The sequence below is a fragment of the Dermochelys coriacea genome, chromosome 3, assembly GCF_009764565.3.
Source record: "Dermochelys coriacea isolate rDerCor1 chromosome 3, rDerCor1.pri.v4, whole genome shotgun sequence".
Lineage (NCBI taxonomy): Eukaryota > Metazoa > Chordata > Testudines > Dermochelyidae > Dermochelys > Dermochelys coriacea.
Window position 1 is genome coordinate 164,895,771 of NC_050070.1, and position 6,633 is coordinate 164,902,403.

Genomic DNA, 6,633 nt, shown 5'->3' on the forward strand with positions numbered 1-6,633 from the left:
GGTAGCTTCCTGGTAACTTCTGAAAATCTGGCCACTTAATTAGCCCCAAGTACAGATTTAGAAGTGTTTCTTTAGGCACCTGTTTTTGAAAATTTTGGCATAAGGATCTGATGCTGCAAGAGACTAAACAGGAGGGACGTATCTGTTATGATATCAGGCTCATAGATCTCCACAGTAAGTATACATGCATATGTTATGAGCCCAGTGGAAAGTCATTATGTAAATATTTGTGCTGGGAATTCAGGAATCACAGTAAGCATACAATGAAGTGTTTGTGTCCTAGTTGGTAGTAGAAGGAAAAGGGTTCTGTGTGTGGTATGAAAGACAAAATGGATATTGAGCTGTGACTGGATCAGTTAGATATGCATCTCTGCCAGTGCTAGTGCAAGATATGGAGAGTCATCTTTTCCAATATGCCAGTTTTGTTTTACACTGATGGTTAAGTTTACCTCAATATTTGGAGAAATGTCCATACTTGCCTATACTTCGTACTGTATAAGGAATACCTAGCAAATACTGCATATAATGAAGTCACATTATTGAGTTATCAAAGTAAACTTCAGCTGTCAGCACAACAATTTTTCAGCAGAACTTACTACAAAGGCAACTTGTAAAAGGGATGAATGAACAAATAAAATGTGCAAATTCTTTCACTTGAAAATGAATATGAAGCTTGTGCTGATACTGACCTGTATTCAAAGAATGAAAGTAACTCAAGAAATTGAACTTGGCATGATTCAAAATTATTGTTATTGTAAACTCTTTGGGGGCATGAACCATCTTTTTTTTATATGTTTGTACAGTGCCTAGTGCAATGGTGCTGGGTCCTTCAAGTGCCACTGCAATACGAATAATAAATATCAGGACTGCTTATAGACCATACATTTTAATACTCTTTTTATTGTAATATTCATTTTTAAACAAATAACAAGTTACCTGGATAATTTAACAGGTTAAGCAAAAATTTAGATAAGCCACTTAAAATAAGGCAACACTTGGATAGGAACTATGACGAGATAAGGAAGATAACAAGTTTATCCAAAGCTGGACAATCTCTGGTCTGTTTCAGACAATTTTCTTGATGCAATCCTTACCTTGGAAAACTTAAGAATTTCACATTTTATTACCCAAAATGTCAATAGAGAAATGTGATATTAACAGTTTCATACTCCATTACACTGTGTGTAGTCTGTATAATATTTGGTCAAGCCACCCATTAGATCGTATATAGTATTTAGGGAACATGAGTAGCTAACGCCCTGATTCAGGAAAACACCAAAGATGTGCTGAAGTCCATCTATATTCAGGAAAACCCATAAGCATGTGCTTAAAGTTAAGTCTGGGTTTAAGTTGCTTTTCTGAATAGAGATCTTCCTTAAATCAGGGCCTATATGTGAATCAAACTTTACATTTAGGCAGCTAACACTTCTTAAACAGCATTTTGACTCCTGGGTTTAAACAATTTAAGGTCCAATAATATTACAACGTCTTGCCGAAGCATATTATTGCAAGTGACTATTGAAGGATGAGCCAAATATGCTCGTTCACTTACCTGATTTCCTTTTTTATGAACCTAGCAAGAGTGGTGAATTATAAGGAATTTTGAAAGGTTTTCAAAAGCTTAGTTTATGAATTGGGAGTTACTGTACATGAAGGAAAAGGAGGAAGACCCTTTAAAATTGGATTCCCTAGCAGTGGAGTTTAGAATTCCCAGAGGAAATCTGGAAAAATCTATCAGCTATTGTAGAAAGTGCATTACAGTTGAAGGAGCTTAGCATGAAACACATGCAATCAATGATGGGTCACATGAACTTTGTTTGTACAGTTATCTCCTTAGGGATGGTATTGTGTAGGTGTTGAACAACTGCCTTTTCCTAGATCGGGAAGACACACGATTTAATGAAAGTTAATAAAAAAAAAATCTTGAAGGACAATCAAAGAGTTTGTCAACTTGTCCTGGAACACTGTAAAGGAATGGCATTATGGCAGCTTGAATGGCTCGAGCCATTGAATTTTCAGATATGTAATAAGCAAGTAAGTGTGGAACTGGGATCTCCCGAGTTAAAATCCTTTCTTCTAAACTGATTCTTTATTAGGTCTTGGGCATGTTGCTTGACTTCTCTGTAAAATGGAGAAAAGAGAGCTTAGAATAGAATCCATTAAAACATTTGCCAAATGTTACTGTATGGTTACCATGGATAATTGCTATTCTGGTTATATGTAAAAAATAGTTACATCAAATTAGATAAATGTTGGCAAATGATTACTTAATGGTGAGTGTCACACTTGCCAATCTCATAGAGTCATTCTGAAGAATAATTCATTCATGTTGTACTAGAGATGGGCCTAAATCAATACCAAATATCTAAACACTGCTAATCTTTTGGAAAGTTCAGATTTGAATCCAGAGTTTACAGCTTGCCTGCACCTTGAGTTTGAACAGAGCTTAGAAGATATAAAGTACAGAGTACATTATTATTTGGTGGGAACGGGTATGAGGTTCTGTTGTTAAGAACTGTGATGCTGGGAGCAATAAAAGCAGCGACTGTCCAATCAGGGGCATTAGGGTTTGAGAAAGGGACATAATTAACAAAGGATTCCTATCGATCCCCATCACGGCACCCAAAGTGCTATGGGCAAACAAAAGTTGTAAATTTTAATTCTTATTAGTGTCAACAGTGGTTATACGCTTTTCTATGGTACTTATCACCATATATATTGAAAGATGAATTGTCACAACATTGGTAGGTAATGAAGTAGTATTATCTGCATTTTACAGTGCAGATTGGGAACACAGAAAAAATAGGTATCTTGCCCAATAGAGTAATAGAGGAAGCCTGTGGCAGAACCAATAATAGATCTTAGACTTCCTGGGTACCAGCGCAGTGCTTTAACCACAAAACCATTCTAGGATTGCCATTTGTCTTGCAAGTCATAAAAGGCATTCTTAGTCTGAATTAATAATGTCTACATGGGGAGCTATGCCACTATAAATGCAGTATAGTCCTTCTGGTAAATTTTCCCATGTAGACAAACCTTTAGTGACTTAGGAGCACAAATCCCATGGGATTTATGCTCCTAAATCACTTAGGCACTTTTGAAAATCCCACCATAGGTAACAATAACAGAAATATTCACAGAATTCTACAGATTTTGGACTAATCCCCTTCTGCGTTGAGGAGAAAATCACTGCAAATGTTAGAAAGTTTAATGATATCTTTTGTGATGGAGTAGCGGCAGAATAGATATAATCATCACATGCCCCAAATGAAGATGATCACTCTCAATCTATTATTTATCTATTTAAGCTGAGGTTCTCAAAACTGTGAAGAGATTTGAATGCCAATCCCTTTATTTATTATCATTGCCATAAAAATGAACTGTTGGTGAAGTAGGCCATGAAAATACTATGTACAGATCTTTTATAAATGTTTTTTAAAAAAATCAAGTTTAAACTGGGTTTCATTCTAATAGCTTTTAAAATATATTTTCTCTCTCTAGATGAAAATTCTAGAAGGTAAACTATTTGACTTATAGCCCAGTTCCAAAATAGAAAGGTTATTGTAAATTGTCTTATTTCTGATGGATAAATGTTGCATGACTAGTTGTTGAAAAAGAACATCAGCTATTGTTACAGGAGTTTTGTGTTGAACTTTCCATAAACTGGTGAGACAATGTAATCTTTGGATTTCTCTACCCAAGTAAGACCATGCCAGCTTCCTCAAATTTGGTCTTGTGTCTAAAGTTCTGAGATTGGCAGGGCCTGGGGGGTAGCAATGTCTGTAGCGTGTAAAACAGTAAGTATTTTTTAAATTGATGATTTCGATGGGACTAAGGATGACCTAATTAAAATATGATTGGGACAAGTTGTATGGCTTCAAGGTAGATCTCTCACCTAATTTGTCTGAAGGCCTTGGAGGGAGGCACTGCAAAGTGGAGTATGCAAAGTTTGCAAAAGCATAAGAATCAAGATTAAGGCTGACAGCCCTTACCTTTTGGATCTACAAGCCTCCTGAAGTAAGACTGACATTCCAGAATCCCCAAGACCTGACTAGAAGAAGTGAAAGTATCAACATACAATCTGTGCCAGCCTTTCACCAGTGTCCTTGCACCTGAAGAAAGCCTACTAGCAAGAAGTGCTGTGCCTCCAGAACATGACTGTCTTCTTGCCTATAGTCTATGACAGTCCAGAAGACTGTAAGTATTGAAGAGTTTATAAACTCCCTGTTATCTAAGTATCTTATTTTGCCTTTTTTTTTTTTTTTGTTAGCTGGGAGGTACCCCAGTCTTTTTATATTGTCTAATTTTAAGGTGTGAAAGTGTTCTTGTGTGCATTCATGTGGCTGAGCAGCCATAAAGTCCACCCGAAAGAAAGTTCCCAAGGTCTAAATAGTGCCTCATAAAACTATTAATTAGACTAAAAGAAAAGGAGTACTTGTGGCACCTTAGAGACTAACAAATTTATTAGAGCATAAGCTTTCGTGAGCTACAGCTCACTTCATCGGATGCTGTAGCTCACGAAAGCTTATGCTCTAATAAATGTGTTAGTCTCTAAGGTGCCACAAGTACTCCTTTTCTTTTTGCAAATACAGACTAACACGGCTGCTACTCTGAAACCTATTAATTAGACTGTGTTCTATGTTGAAAACTACAGATGCTTGAAATTGTCAACTCCAATTTTGGGTATATAAGCTTTCAAACTTCTGTTTATCAAAAGTGTTCTGTTGTAGTCTATAACAGGGGTCTCAAACTCAAATGACCACGAGGGCCACATGAGGACTAGTACATTGGCCCGAGGGCCACACCACTGATCACCCCACGCCCCAGCTGCCCCGGCCCTGCCCCCACTCCACCCCTCCTGTGAGGCCCCACCTCTTCCCACCCCTTCCCTGCCCCCATTCCAACCCCTTCCCTGAAATCCCTACCCCAACTCCGCCCCCTCCCTGCCCCCAGGGGGTGGACAAGGGGTGCAGGGTGCATCAGGGGGCTCAGGGCAGGGGGTTGGGGTACAGGAGGGGTGCGGGGTGCATCAGGGGGCTCAGGGCAGGGGGTCAGGGTGCAGGGTGCGGCAGGGGGTTGGGGTGCAGGGGGGTTGCAGAGTGCAGCAGGGGGCTCAGGGCAGGGGGTTGGGGTGCAGGAGGTGGGCGGGATGCAGCAGGGGGCTCAGGGCAGGGGGTTGGGATGCGGGTGCAGTACGGGGCTCAGGTCGCGGTGCAGGAGGGGTGTGGTGTGCGGCAAGGGGTCAGGGCAGGGGGTTGGGGTGCAGGAGGGGTGTGGCAGAGGGCTTAGGCCAGCGGGTCAGGGTGCAGGAGGGTTGTGGGGTGCAGCAGGGGGCTCATAGCAGGGGGTCAGGGTGCAGGGTGCAGCAGGGGGCTCGGGGCAGGGGTTTGGGGTGCAGGAGGGGTGTGGGGTGCAGCAGGGGGCTCATAGCAGGGGGTCGGAGTGCAGGGTGCAGCAGGGGGCTCAGGGCAGGGGGTTGGGGTGTAGGAGGGGTGTGGGGTGCGGCAGGGGGCTCAGGGCAGGGGGTTCGGCTGCAGGAGCGGTGTGGCAGGGGGCTCAGGGCAGGGGGTCGAGTGCGGGGTGCAGCAGGGGGCTCAGGGCAGGGGGTTGGGGTGTAGGAGGGGTGTGGGGTGCGGCAGGGGGCTCAGGGCAGGGGGTTGGGGTGTAGGAGGGGTGTGGGGTGCGGCAGGGGGCTCAGGGCAGGGGGTTGGGGTGTAGGAGGGGTGTGGGGTGCGGCAGGGGGCTCAGGGCAGGGGGTTGGGGTGTAGGAGGGGTGTGGGGTGCGGCAGGGGGCTCAGGGCAGGGGGTTCGGCTGCAGGAGAGGTTCGGGGGCGGGTCTGGCCCGGCGCGCATCAGGGGCACAGGGCTCTGTGTGTTGCCCTGGCTGTGCCTTCAGGTACCTCCCCCGAAGTTCCCATTGGCCGGGAATGGGGAACAGCAGCCAATGAGAGCTGCAGGGGGCGGTGCCTGGAGGCGCCCCCAGGGCAACACACAGATTCCTGTGCCCTCTCTCTCCCCAGGTCCTGGCCGCTTCGTGGAGCGGCACGGGGGCAGGGCAGGCAGGCAGGCAGGGAGCCTGCCCTGCCCCTGGTGTGCGCCGGTCCAGAGCCGCTCTTGGTTAATACTGGGGGGCGGGGGAGGAACACGGGGAGCTGGTGGGCCACAGAAAATAACTCTGCGGGCTGCGGGTTTGAGACCCCTGGTCTATACTATAATATCTCTGTTGCAAGGGAGGGGGAGAAAGAGTGTGTGTGTGTGTGTGTGTGTGTGTTTTAATAAAATGTATACAAAGATACTGAGTCACATTTCTTTCATTAAACAACATGGGTACAGAACCTTTGAGGACATGGGTAGATATCAACCAGTCATTCTAAAAAGATCCCCCTAATTGGCCGTTGGTTCTCATACAAGGGGATTGAAGCCCCATTTGGGGAGTATTGATTTCCTTGAACTGACCACAATAAATATGTTTGTTCAGGGAAAAGTAAAAGAGGTGAAACAAAGGCTGGCATGCTCCTGAGGAGAAACCTGTTTTGTGTCTAATATATTTCAGAACTTGCTCAAGAACAGTTTGTCCTTGTGTAGGGATTGCCCTGTAATTGCTCCTAATAACCTAAGGTCTCAACCTAAGGA